Source organism: Dipodomys merriami, unplaced genomic scaffold (genome assembly GCF_024711535.1).
Source record: "Dipodomys merriami isolate MVZ:Mamm:240054 unplaced genomic scaffold, mDipMer1.0.p SCAF_34, whole genome shotgun sequence".
NCBI classification, from domain to species: domain Eukaryota; kingdom Metazoa; phylum Chordata; class Mammalia; order Rodentia; family Heteromyidae; genus Dipodomys; species Dipodomys merriami.
The window spans coordinates 2,667,043-2,679,856 of NW_027204937.1; the positions used below are offsets into that span (position 1 = coordinate 2,667,043).

Here is a 12,814-nt window from a genome sequence, read left to right on the forward strand (position 1 = left end):
TATGCCTCTGCTCCGTCTATCTTTATGACATAGCCCAGGCCAAGCTGGGGCTTGATACTACCCACCCAGGCTCTGTGTACTGCCTCCAAGGGGTACCCTGAGTAACTCCAGAGGGTGCTCCGAACTGTCACAGGACCAAAACTTTGCATGATTATATCACTTTCCTGGCCAGTGATGGCACTAGACAAAGAATGAACAACTTCTCTATTTTGTCTGAGGTTGGCAGTTGGAAGTAGGCACATGACTCTCTAAGTCTGGGTCTTATTGTCTTATAGTATGTATTATTGTTTTTGATTTTTCATTGGTAGGGCTTGAACTCAGGGGCCTCACTCTTCCTCCGCTTGCTTGCTCACAGCTTGTGTTCTACCACTTGGGCTGTGCCTCCAGCAAAGCTTGTTGCTGGTTGTTTTGGGATGCAGTTTGACAGGGTTTTCTGTTCTGGCTGGCTTTGAACTGAGATCCTTCAGGTGTCAGCCACAAGAGTTGCTAAGTGTAAGCCACCAGCGCCTGGCTTGTAATGTCCTTTCTTACCCACCTGCCCAAACCCCTTTTGTCTTTCAAGGGCTACTTGCAATAACAACAGGTCCTCAATATTTGCCTTTAGAAAAGCTAGTCTCTTTCTCTGATGGGATATTTCCTCCCTCCAGAGTTTCTACAGAACTGTAGTGGTAAGCAAAACTCCTGGTGGAGTGCTCACTCACAATAGCCTGAGCTTATTTTTTCTACAGATTTTCCTTTCCAGATATATTTGCCTGATTCCTTGTCCATCTTCCCCCGGGGTTCTGTCTTCCTTGTCTCTGCCCTCCTAGCCACTTGTACCAGGTTACACCATAGCTGTTGAATTCAGGTAAACTGGGATTGATGATGAGTATTTTGAAAATCTTTTGAAGTTGACCTTTTGGTTCTTATTTTCTGTCCTTATTTTCTATGTTTCAAAAAATAATGTTCACCAACCTATTAGGATCTTTATGTTTATTTTCCTCAATAAATTATCTTATGGCAATCTACATTAGACAGTACTTTGTACAGATATAACTGCATGCTTGTGATATGTTAAAATCCTTATAATGGACTGTCTGTTCATATCATATCAGGTACCAAGAGATTTGAATTCTAGCATTTGTAAAGTTCCTGGTATCCATCTTCGGATCTCCATTTATTCCTCTAGCAAATAAGAAGTATGCAATAGATCAAAGGTTCCAAACCCAAAGCCAAGTACAGATAGCTCATGCCGGTAATTACACATGGACAAAGTTCAGGGCCAGTCCAGATGCAAAAGTTTACTTAATTCTACTTCCAATATAACCAGCAAAAAGCTGAGATGCAGGTGCTGCTAAAGTGGCAGAACACCAGCCTAGCAAGTAGTAGGTCCTGAGTTCAGACCCCAATACTGCCAAACAAAAAAAGGTTCCTTACTCAAACTCCGCACAGGGATCCTTAAAGATAAAAAAAGAGGCACCTAGTAAATGTCAAAATCTCCAAAGTGACACAAATATTTAATTATTCCTAATATGTTTATACATTCCTTTGTGAAACAAATTCTTCCTCATAAGTTTATAAATTTCTTTGTCCATACTAACGAAAACAAGTTCATTTAAAATTGCTTCTATGTTGTTCTTCCAGTTATTAGTCATATCACACTGGATCCAGGATCTGTCCTATATTGATAATGATTTAGCTGTAATTACTCCATAAACTATAGCTTCTAGTGCCTGTTATGAAGTCATGTTTTGGTTCCTACTGTGTAATTTTTGTCTTGATGCTTCAGTTTTAAGCGCTGAGCATATTTTCAGAGCCCCAGTCACAGCCTAGTTCTAAAGAGACTTACTCATTTACAGTTAGCTACCCTCTGATGCTCAGATCACCTTCAATCTAGAGTCCCTGCCCATAAGGACTTGAGGACTACCAAGTCCCCTTGAAAGCCTCTTTTTTATTTTTTGGAACAGGGTCTTCCTGTGTAAGTCAAGCTGACAAGAAACTCTTCAAGTACCCATGCTGGCCTTGTACTTTTCATCCTCTGGCCTCAGTCTCCTCAGTGGTGGGATTATAGACATGTACTATACCCAGGTAAACGACTTAAATTATTGTTTTGCTGTGTTTTATCTCTATTATCTAAATGCCTGAAAAGCAGCAGGTAAGGTGGAAAATCCAGGAGTCTGCTAACAAGGGAAAAATCAGTGTTCACTGGGATTGAAGATATTGAAGATACCCAGGGACCTAAGGATCTATATTTGACAGTGTACAAAGGAAGGAAAGAAGAATCCATTGGTCATATTGACAGGCCATGGGAGTGTGTAATGAACTTCTGGAATCTTCAAGCACAACACACAGGAAACCTTATGATTTGAGTCATGATCAAGTCAGTCAGGAAGCTGGGTTAATCTTTCTCAGACAATGTGGGCTGGGTCTTTAAAATCATATTTTCAGTGTGAGGGAATGTGGATTCAGGCTAGACTATTGGTAAAGTGGGAAGTTATCAATCTATCATAACGTCAAGTTTCTTGTATTTTGCACTCCCTTAGGGAAGGGTAGAGATTCAAGAGAAGTTGGACTCAGGATTTAGATATGCAGACATAACCCTAGTCTTTTACATCCCTGTCTCTTAGGTGATCTAGTCTTGAAGGAATGACAGTCTTGGAAGGAATAGAGGTCAACGTGGAATTTGTAGAAGTGGTAGAATTTGTTATTCCTCCTGAAAGAAGCTTTTAGGTAAGACAATCGCTTTTCTTACATTGAAATTTTTTTTAAAAAAATTGATATAACTTCTGAGAAAACATTACATCTGTTTACTGCTCTTATTATTGTTTAGCTTGTATTTCAGTAATTAGTTATGGCTTAAACAGTCTCCTTCCCATCCCCCATCCCCGCAAAATGAATGATATAAATGAAGTATCTTAGTGGATCAAATCTTTCCTATTATTGAGTTGATGGAGGGAGGAAAAAATACAACACAGGGGAGGTTGGTTAGGGAATGAAATCAACAAGGAATTGCCAGTACCTCCCATCTCAAGGCAGCCTCCCACTGTAGGGGCCTCTGGCTTTCATGGGCCTATTACATTAGTTTTAGAACAGTCTTCTTCCAAAATGGTCAATCCTTATCACACTGAAGTCTTATCAACTGCCTGATCACACAGATGCTCTGCTGTAACAGAACTGTTCAGCTTGCCTTACCCTTTCAGGGTCTAACCATTTGCTCACCTCTCTGACTACTTACAGATTCTTCCCTGGATTTCAGAACCTGCTAGGGCTGCTTACTGGCCTCTAGACCTCACACTTTGAAGATGGTGTGATTGCCCTCAAATGGAAATGAGATACCACATACTTCTAATGGATTTTGACACAAATAAATGGAGGAAGTGTCTGTCAGTGAAATAATTAGGATCCACTTGTTTTTGTTTTATCAAGAGGATATATTTAGCTAGCAGAGGAAATTTGTTCAAAGAGCTGGTAGCTTTTCCATGGTGTTAATGATGTAAAATTGATGAGATTTATATTCACACGACATGGGGGCATTGATTTATAAGCTTTTGTGAGCTAGAATGGCATGCCACAGAGGAAAATAGGAGACAAAGGCATTCTTTTCTTCTCTTCCTTTCCTGAAAGTATTTCTAACTCTGCATAATGTGGAGAATGTTATCCGCGTCTCCTATTAAATCAAAGTTTGACGACAGTGCCTTATTGATTGCCAAGTAGAATATTGCTCTAAAATTAAACTGCGATTAGAAGTCTTCCTGGTGGAATTAGATTTGGAGATGTGCAATGGTAAAATATCACCTCCCATGCAAGACAGCAGCTGGAGATGTTTTAATTTATCTGGGAATCCTCATTAAGTGCTTTAGAATCAAAATATTTTTAATGCCTGACAAGACCCAATATTGCCTTTGCAAAGTGTAGCTGTGGGTGAACATGCATGAAGCACTCCAAGATATCTGGAGCATTATCTTTTCCTGTAGTTAATTTTATGACATGTTAAAAGGGAGTGCTTTGAAAGTATCTCATTCATTTGGAAACTAACAGTCAGTGAGGGAATGTATCTCCACTTTCCTCAACCTTAACTATGCAGACATAATACAGACACTTAGAAATACAAATACATTAGAGTTCAGCTAATCCCATAGTTGTAGTACCACATTCATTTTAGCAACTCAGAGCCCACTTGTTCACTGAGCCTCAAAATTGCCCCACGTCTTCAAGTAGATTTAATCAGTACAATCAAAGACACTTGGAGCCAGAAGGAAACTTAAACATTATGTAGTTCAACTCTCGAGTTTACTCATGAAAGGATTCAGGGTCAGAAACTGTACTGGCAGAGCTGGTATTAAACCCAAGCCTTCTCTTTTCTAGTCAGGATGACAAAACACTGTGAAAAGAACAGGATTACGAAGAATTAAGCTCTCCTTTCTTCAGGCTACTGGTTCTCTAAGAGTCAACCAAAGGATAATGACTCCTGAGAGCTGGAATATGAAAGCAAGGGAAATGGAGAACAAGACAGCAGGTAGGACTGAGGCTGTTTGGGATTCTTGCAGGAATATGAGGTCAGAAAGTCACAAGTGTAAAGTATCTCAGAACAAAAGGCTGAAGCAGCACGACCCTGAGTTTATTTAGAGTTCCAGCCATTTTTAAAGAACACTTATAGCTTCTGATTTTTCTGAAAGTATTTTTGAACCAGGCGCTGGTGGCTCACGCCTGTAATCCTAGTTACTCAGGAGCTGAGATCTGAGGATCACGGTTCAAAGCCAGCCCGGGCAGGAAAGTCCATGAGACTCTAATATCCAATGAACTACTCAGAAAAATACTGGGAATGACTTTGTGGCTTAAGCACTAGCCTTAGCACAAAGAAGCTCAGGGACAGCACCCAAGCCAGGGCTGGCAAAAAGAAAATTTCTGAGTGATAACTGCTTATTACCCAAGGCCACAAAAGCAAGATAAACCTCTGGATCACAGGAGAAGAATATCTTCATGCTGAGACTATTTCTGTGGGGAATTCTAGGCCATGACTGGCCTATTCTGAGCCCTTTTCCTTGTTCTGTGGATAAAATCATGATTAACGAATTCCAGGGAGTATTCAAGCTTCAGACTCCTTAACCTAACCTGTCTCCTTCCCATGTGTGAACTTCAGGTGATTACAAATAACCTGCAAATAAGCTAAGGAGCCCCTGTTCTCCTTTACATTTTATACCTTACCATCTTTCTGCCATTACTTACTGGTTGTCCCTGCTGATGGCCTTCTTTCCATCTTTCTCTCACTATAACTATACTACATACACAATTAAATCATACCTCTACTTCAAAGTGTAGCATCAATATCTTGCTCATCCAATGAACCCATACTGACTCCTCTCTTTCCCTTAGTAATGATTCGCATGCCTCAATCCCCATGCACTGTAATTATCTTTCTATGGAGAATGCATTGCCCTTCTTAATTTTGTTTCACATCTCTCCACCCACGCCATGTACATTTATTGAGTCCCTCTTATGTTCTAGTTCTCATGTGCTATATCTATGCAGTAATTAAATCACAGCCCCTTCCTTAAAAAGCTTACACTCTCATAGCACAGTCAAGCAAAGAAACCGATAAACCCCATATAATACGGCAAGGTCTACAAAGATATACCTCTATAAATGAACGTCACATAGACCTCATCACATTGGCTGAGAGCACGATAGAGAAAAGGATCAGGGAAGACCTGGAGCAAGGAGGGAAATCTCGAACTAAGTCTTGAAAAATAAATGGGAAGTTCTTAGAAGTGAGAAGGCATTCTAGGTTGATAAAAATAGAATAACCAAGACCTGAGAGCAAAGTATTATGGGGACCTTTGTTAGACCTTGAAAAAGTTCCATGTGTGTTTCTCCTCAATCTTATCCCAACACCTAAACTTATTCCATTGGAAAAATAAGTGAGACAAGAAGGAAAAATGACAAACCAAACTCATTTTAAGATGAGTACAGCTCATGACAGGTGCTCAATAAATTTGAATGAATGGATTGGACTAATTCAAGGCATTTCACATAGGATTCATCCTGTGAACATAGGGTTTCTATGATCATTAAATCTTTTTTTTTCCTTTTGCATTTCCATGAACCATTTACCAATGTTTAAATGGAGTATCAAATTGTTTGGAGGGTTACTGTCTGACAGAATAAATTACAGAGAAGACTTAATTTGTAGTATGGTTCAATACAGCCAATTAAATACAGTATGGATTAGAAAGTCATCTGCTGCAGACTTTACTATGAGCTATTTTTAAAGAATAAATTCTATCCTGCTTAGCCTTCATGTGATCATTGTGTGTATATGTGTGTGAGAGAATGTGTGCTTTCCCGAGGCAATACTACTCACAAGAAAACACCCACCAGGATTCAAGTGAGTTAACAAACAAACAAAACACAAGGAAGAAAAGCAGATAGGCAGATAAGACACAGAATAAAAATAGATACATGAAAAACACACTACTTCACATGATCAGCAATTACAGTAGTTAAAACCTCACAAGACAAAGGAAGACCTGGGCTCACTGTCAAGACCTTCCTCTTTCCTAACACATTTTTGGATGGGCTTGCTGTGTCACAGTGCCAACAAAGCTGAGAGGCAACCTCTGTACCAGCCCCCAGACACCCCATCATCACATGCTAAATGGAGCAGGTTAGAGGGAATTATCCCCTAGTTGGCATCCTGAAATTTTCTAGAAGGTTTTACTCCAGGATAAGAGTGACTTCCCAAATAGCTCACTCTTTAGCTAAAGAGGCAGCGTTGCAGCTGGAAACATATAAGGACTCTGGAGCCCAGGAGAATGCAGCGCAAAGCTGAGCGAATGTGCCAGATGTGTGGATGTGTAGCTCTGGCATGTTGCTGACTTCCTCAGACTTTGTTCCCTTTCTGGGTAAGATGGGGGATGATGATATTGGAACCCCAAATGCTATTGGAGTTCTTATATGGATTCATATAAGATGTGCCAGATAGAAATGAGATGCCATTCCCCCCCCCCAACAAAATAAAGAGAGAAAACAGGGAGTTGGGATGTGACTCAGGTAGGAGAGCACCAGCCTTGCAGGGGGAAAACCTTGAGTTCAAATTGCAGTACAGGAAAATAAATAAATGAATACTTTTTTATTTTTGATTCAAATTTTGCTGGGCGCCAGTGTCCCACATCTGTTACCCCAGCTACATGGGAGGTTGAGTTTTGGATGATTGTGGTTGAGGCAAGGTAACACTGGGACCCTAAATAGGACTCGAGTTATGGTTCAAGTGGCAGAGTGCCATTCTGGCAAGTGGCAGCTTCCAGTACCACCAGATATACAATATTGACAGAGGCTGAGCAAACATAGTCTCCTGGACTACTGGCTTGATACACAGAACCCAAGAATAATAACAGCATTTCTCCAATACTGTTAGGGAGATTAACACGCTACTACACATAAAGTGTGGATCAATGCAAGGTATGTGGTGGGGGCTTGTGTCAGCCTACCTGAACTTTTTTGTTATTAGTGGAAGCATGATTTGTGCCACTTCTCTGGAGGGAGGGTTGACTCTGCATTTCAAAGCCTTAAAGACATGCATAAACTGACCCTGTGATTCCTCTTGTAGGGATTTAATTATCCAGAAATAATGTAACCTGTGGACAAAGACTTGGATACAAGATATTCCCTGCAGTGTTGTTAGAACAATGAAAAATCAGAATTGTGTAAAGTACTGAACATTAGTTGATTAATTGAACCAAGTGCACTTTTCTATTCAATGAAATAGTATGCCATATTTAGAATACTCTTTTGAGCAGAAGCAAGCATATACAAAATATTTTATTTAATACGCTGCTGTTTTGGGAGACACAGGGATGCATGTCTCTATCAAATTGGTAAGAATCCTGGAAGCTTCTTTTCAGGACAACCTTAAGGGCTTTCTCTTGAGAGATAGAATTATTAGTGATTTTTAAAACAACAGTTTTGTTATTTATACTAATTGTTGCTATAAAATACTTTATGTGCTCAAAAAAGTACAAAATCTGTGTGTGTGTGTGTGTGTGTGTGTGTGTGTGTGTGTGTGTGTGTGTGTGTGTGTGTGTGTGTGTGTGTGTGTGTGTGTGTGTGTATACTAGGGCTTAAACTCAGAGCCTCTTAATCTCACTTGGCTTTTATACACAGGAATAGCACTCTACCACTTTAGCCACAGTTCTACTTCCAAGATTTTTGAGTATGTTTTTTTTTTCCTGGTTAAAAGGAGAACCTCTCAGTTTAGTCTGCTGGCTTCAAATGTCAGATATCATAACCTCAGCTCTCAGCCTGTTGATTATTGGTGGGAGCCACCAGCACCAAGCTAAATGCTTCTGTAAAATATCTGAATTTAATGCACACCACATCATCTGTCCTTCAGCCCATTCAGCTTCCTTCATTCTCATCTCACCCAACCAAGACTTGTCAACTTCCCCTCCTGAATATCTTTCACACTGTCCATCCCTTACCATCTCTACCACCAGAAGTCAGGTTACACAGCTACTGCCTGAATTAGGATGACATCCTCCATCAGTTCTTCCTGTACTTATACTGGCCCCTGTTCTGGTAGTCACACCACAAAGACAGGGATTGAGGGAACAAAAATCTAGCAAATACAGTCAAGGCTTCCCAGTACTGAAAACACCACTGAACTTATAATACTTGCCAGGGTCTGCACAGCCCTCGGCTGTGATTTCAACACTTGGCCAGGACTTTTCACAACAGCATCTCCCTCTGTTCCCCTCCCACTGCCCCACCCAGGCTTAAAGCAACCTTGGCTGTTTTTGATCTCTCAAATGTACCATTTTCTCACCTGACATGGTTACGTAGGAGAATACTCAACTCCTCCTTATTCAGGTCACAGTGTAGATCTCTCTTCACCAAAGCTCCCGACTTTCTAGAAGAGCTCAGGCTCCTAAGGTACCCACTAGTCTTCTCATCATCAGAAGTTTTGTACTAAGGTGATTAGAATGTATGTGCGCGTGCGTGCGAGTGTATGTGTGTGTATGAGTGTGTGTTGGGGGATTGCTCCCAAGTTTGTCACCTGTGGAAGATGCATTGACCTCCATTACTAGAGTACCTCCAAGAAGGCTGCAACACTTTCTGATTCTCATTTTTTTTCTGAGCATCAATCTCAATGCCTGATATATATATATATATATATATTATATGTACATATGCATATATATGTATATATCAGACATATATGTGTAATTTGTTGTAAAACACTTAGCACTTTAATCATTTTTAAGTCCTTTGTACTATGCATATTTACATTGTTATTTAGCTTTTCTGTGATCTATTCTCAGCAGTTTTCTATCCTCCTAAACTGACATTCTGCAACAATAAACAGCTCACCATCCCGCTCCCAACTTGGCAACTGCTATTCCACTCTATGAATTTGTCAGTTCATATTTTTAAGTGAACAGTTGGAACGGATCATTCTGTCAACAAGATCTAGAGTCCAAATCTAACCCTGATCTCTCTCTAGCCCTTCTTTCTCTTTCTCCGTTTCTTTCTCCAAGACTTCATTTGCCTCAGCAATTAAGATGAGGAGATGGGAATTCAGTAAATACTCATGTCCTTTGTAGCCTTCAGCATTTCTTTAATTCCTTTGTAAATTTCATGAGAAGACAGCAGTTGTAACAGACAGCTTCTCAGCAGCTTGCTACACATATGATATAAATACCCAGATCTGGAAAGATGTGCACAACGCCCTTGTCTGCAAATAACAAGATGAGCTGGTTAACTAGCAGATAGCATCCTAGAGCTATGATTTGGGTTTAAATCTGTCTAACGGGGAAGAGAGAGCCAGGTGTGTTTAATCACATAGCAATCACTCAAGTGACACTGAGGCAGATTTCTGCCCAGGAGAAGTAAAAACTAACTTATACAGGGATTTTGAACTCAGTGTTAGGTTTACTCACACTTGCAGCTAGTCAAAATCCCAGGACTCATAAGGGAAGTGGTTACAGAATCAGCATAGCAGGAAGGGGGTTGGACAAGCTGGCTTCCCTCATTCACGACTTACTCATTCTGCTATGTACACTGGGGTCTAGAGAAACTTAGATGTGTAGAGGAACTAAGTTCTGAACCTGTGTACTGAAGGCACATAGCATGATGGAAGGATTTGAGTCCTTCCATGGCTTTGTGGCCACAATTTACGGACCTTAGTTTCTTTGTGTGTAAAATGGGCACTATCCAGTTTTATAGGGATGCAATGTAGGCTATTTGATGTGCCTCACTGAATATCTAGTCGATGGCAGCCTTGTAACTTTTAGATGTTTTTCCCCCAGACAACTGAGGTTGAGAGTCTTCAATTCTAATGACTACATTATGCAGTGACTATGTGAACTGGTATCCAAGCACTAATATTATTTAATGCTCAAGGCTTCAGGTGATGACTTGCTTGGAACTAAGAGGGTAATATTTGGGAGTGGCCTAAATGTACTGGGAAATGGTGTCAGAAGGGACAGAAAGGAGCTGAGAGGTACCGTTTCAAACTTAATAACGTCATCTTAGAATCTGGACCCAGTCATTCGTGGAAATTTAACCCTTTAGCTTTCAATCCTATGAACCAGTAAATTCCTTCTGTTGCTTAAGGCTTTTTGATCTTGCAACCACATGATTTTTGGTTAGTGTAGTCATTGTCACTATCCCTGATATAGGAGAAAATAGGCTCAAAAACAAGTGATCTTCTCAAGTAATGCCAGAAGACCTCACTTGGAGCAAATCTCCCTGGTATTCAAGTGTATTCCTAGACTATTGTCAGCAGAAATTAATGTTGGGATTGAAAATTTTGAAATAGCTTTAGGTACTATACTAGAATAAAGCATAAATGTATTGTTATAAAGCAAGACTTCCAGTGTTTGAAAACAATTGTAAAAGCTAAGAAATAATCCTATAATGCTAAATTTGAATTGGAAATATTAATACAAGCTCATTAGACAATATTCTAGCACTGTTTACTGAAAGAGCCTAGAAGCAATGAAACCCTAACAGATAGAAAAATGTCTAATATATCTATTCATTTTCTGTTTAATTATTGATCTCTTAATCTATGAAGAGTCAGAGAAGACACATATGGCAAAAGGTTTAGTATTAGGATTGTTGTTTAAAATGTCCTGTGCAGCTGAACCTTTTCATGACAAGTGAGAACAAAAAGAAATCTTAGCATGCTCTTTTCTTTAATTCCACTCCTTCTCCCTCCCTGTGAGACCAGGAGAACCTAAGGTACTGAATGACTTCTTTGAAAGTAGGCTACAGACAAAAGGCTGGCATGACATCTGGCTCAGGCAACTACTCCTCCCAAATATAAAGGAATCTTTAAGAAGATACTTGTGCTCAGAGTTGCAGCTGCCAATCTTCTGTGTCCCTTCTCATACTCCCATAGTCAGCATGAACACCTCCCAGTACCTTTCTCTTTGCAACCAGAAAAATTTAAATGCTCAGGATGAATAAATAAGGGAACACTTTATACTCCTGACATTCCAAACATGCAAACAGAGCTGATTAGTTTTTTTTTATCATTTTATAAAGAGTACTATTTACATGGATACCAAGGGATCATGCCTAGTATCCTAGCAACTTAGGAGTTTGAGATCTGAACTAAGCCAGCTCAGAGACTCTAACTCCAATTTGTCAGCAAAAAGCCAGACTGAAGTTATGGCTCAAGTAGTAGAGCACCAGCCATGAGCAAGTAAGTTAATTAAGAACAAGGCACTAGTACAGGCAAAAAGTACTATTCAGAGAGTTACTTCTATATTTTAAGCATTGTGCTAAGTGCTCTACATGAAAACTCTCATTTATATCACTCCCTTAATAACATTACTTATTTTCCCTCTGTTATTGTCAAGGTACCTTAGACACAGATGGGTTAAGAAATGTGCCCAGGTCACTCAGCTGATAGGGGAGGCACTAGCCTGTTGCCAGGAATAACCACCTACAGGTTCTGGGCAGCCTCTGTAAACCAGAATACAGTTTTGAATGTACTCCATTGGCCTATATTTTCATGCTTCTAAAGTTCTTATTTTTATTTCTGTTTCTTTCTGCACGAAGAGTCCTAATAGCCATTGTAGGTGTTTAGTAATGTAACCAATGATTTGGACATTTTAGCTATTGGTATAAAATTATTGTAGCAAGTAGGTAAACGAGTGTGGCTGAATGGGAATGAAACAGCATGTTTTACCACAAGTCACTGAAGAAATGAGGCCATTATATTTAATGGAAAATTACTTTTTGTGTTGTAATCAGTTTGACATTAACCTCTGCCTTTGTCACAATGAAGCTTTCCATGCCAGAGAGAAACTTGAAATAGTGAATTAACCAGAACACAGCCAGTAGAAAAGGTCAGATTAGTAGATGACTGGGAATAGAAAATCTGGTATGCTCAATGATGGGAGGATGGTGGGTGTAGCAAATCGTTGTGTTTTTGTGTATCAATCAGTCCTGAGGCTTGAACTCTGGGCCTGGGCAATGTTCCTGAGCTTTTTTTGCTCAAGGATATCACTCTACCGCTTGAGCTACAGCTCCACTTCCAGCTTTTTCGGCTTAATTAGAGACAAGCACTCAAGGACTTTCCTGCCTTGCCTGGCTTCAAAGTGTGATCCTCAAATATCAGACTCCTGAGTAGCTAGGGTTACAGGCATGAGCCACTGGGCACCTTGCTAAATTTTAGCATTTAAAGGACCCAAGTTACCAAGACACTGGGCTGCTGATGGAGGCATATAACTCATCTCACAATGCAACTCTTCCCATCAGGGATTCACAAGTCAGTATTGAAACCCAAATCTGTTGTGTGGATTTGTCACTCTGGACTATCTAGTTT

The 12,814-nt window shown here is 40.0% G+C and overlaps 1 protein-coding gene across 6 annotated transcripts in view; it reads right to left on the reverse strand.

Moving 5' to 3' along the window:
- Dab1 (DAB adaptor protein 1) overlaps positions 1-12,814 on the reverse strand; it is a 1,106,968-nt gene that overhangs the window by 76,609 nt on the left and 1,017,545 nt on the right. The window lies entirely within an intron of this gene.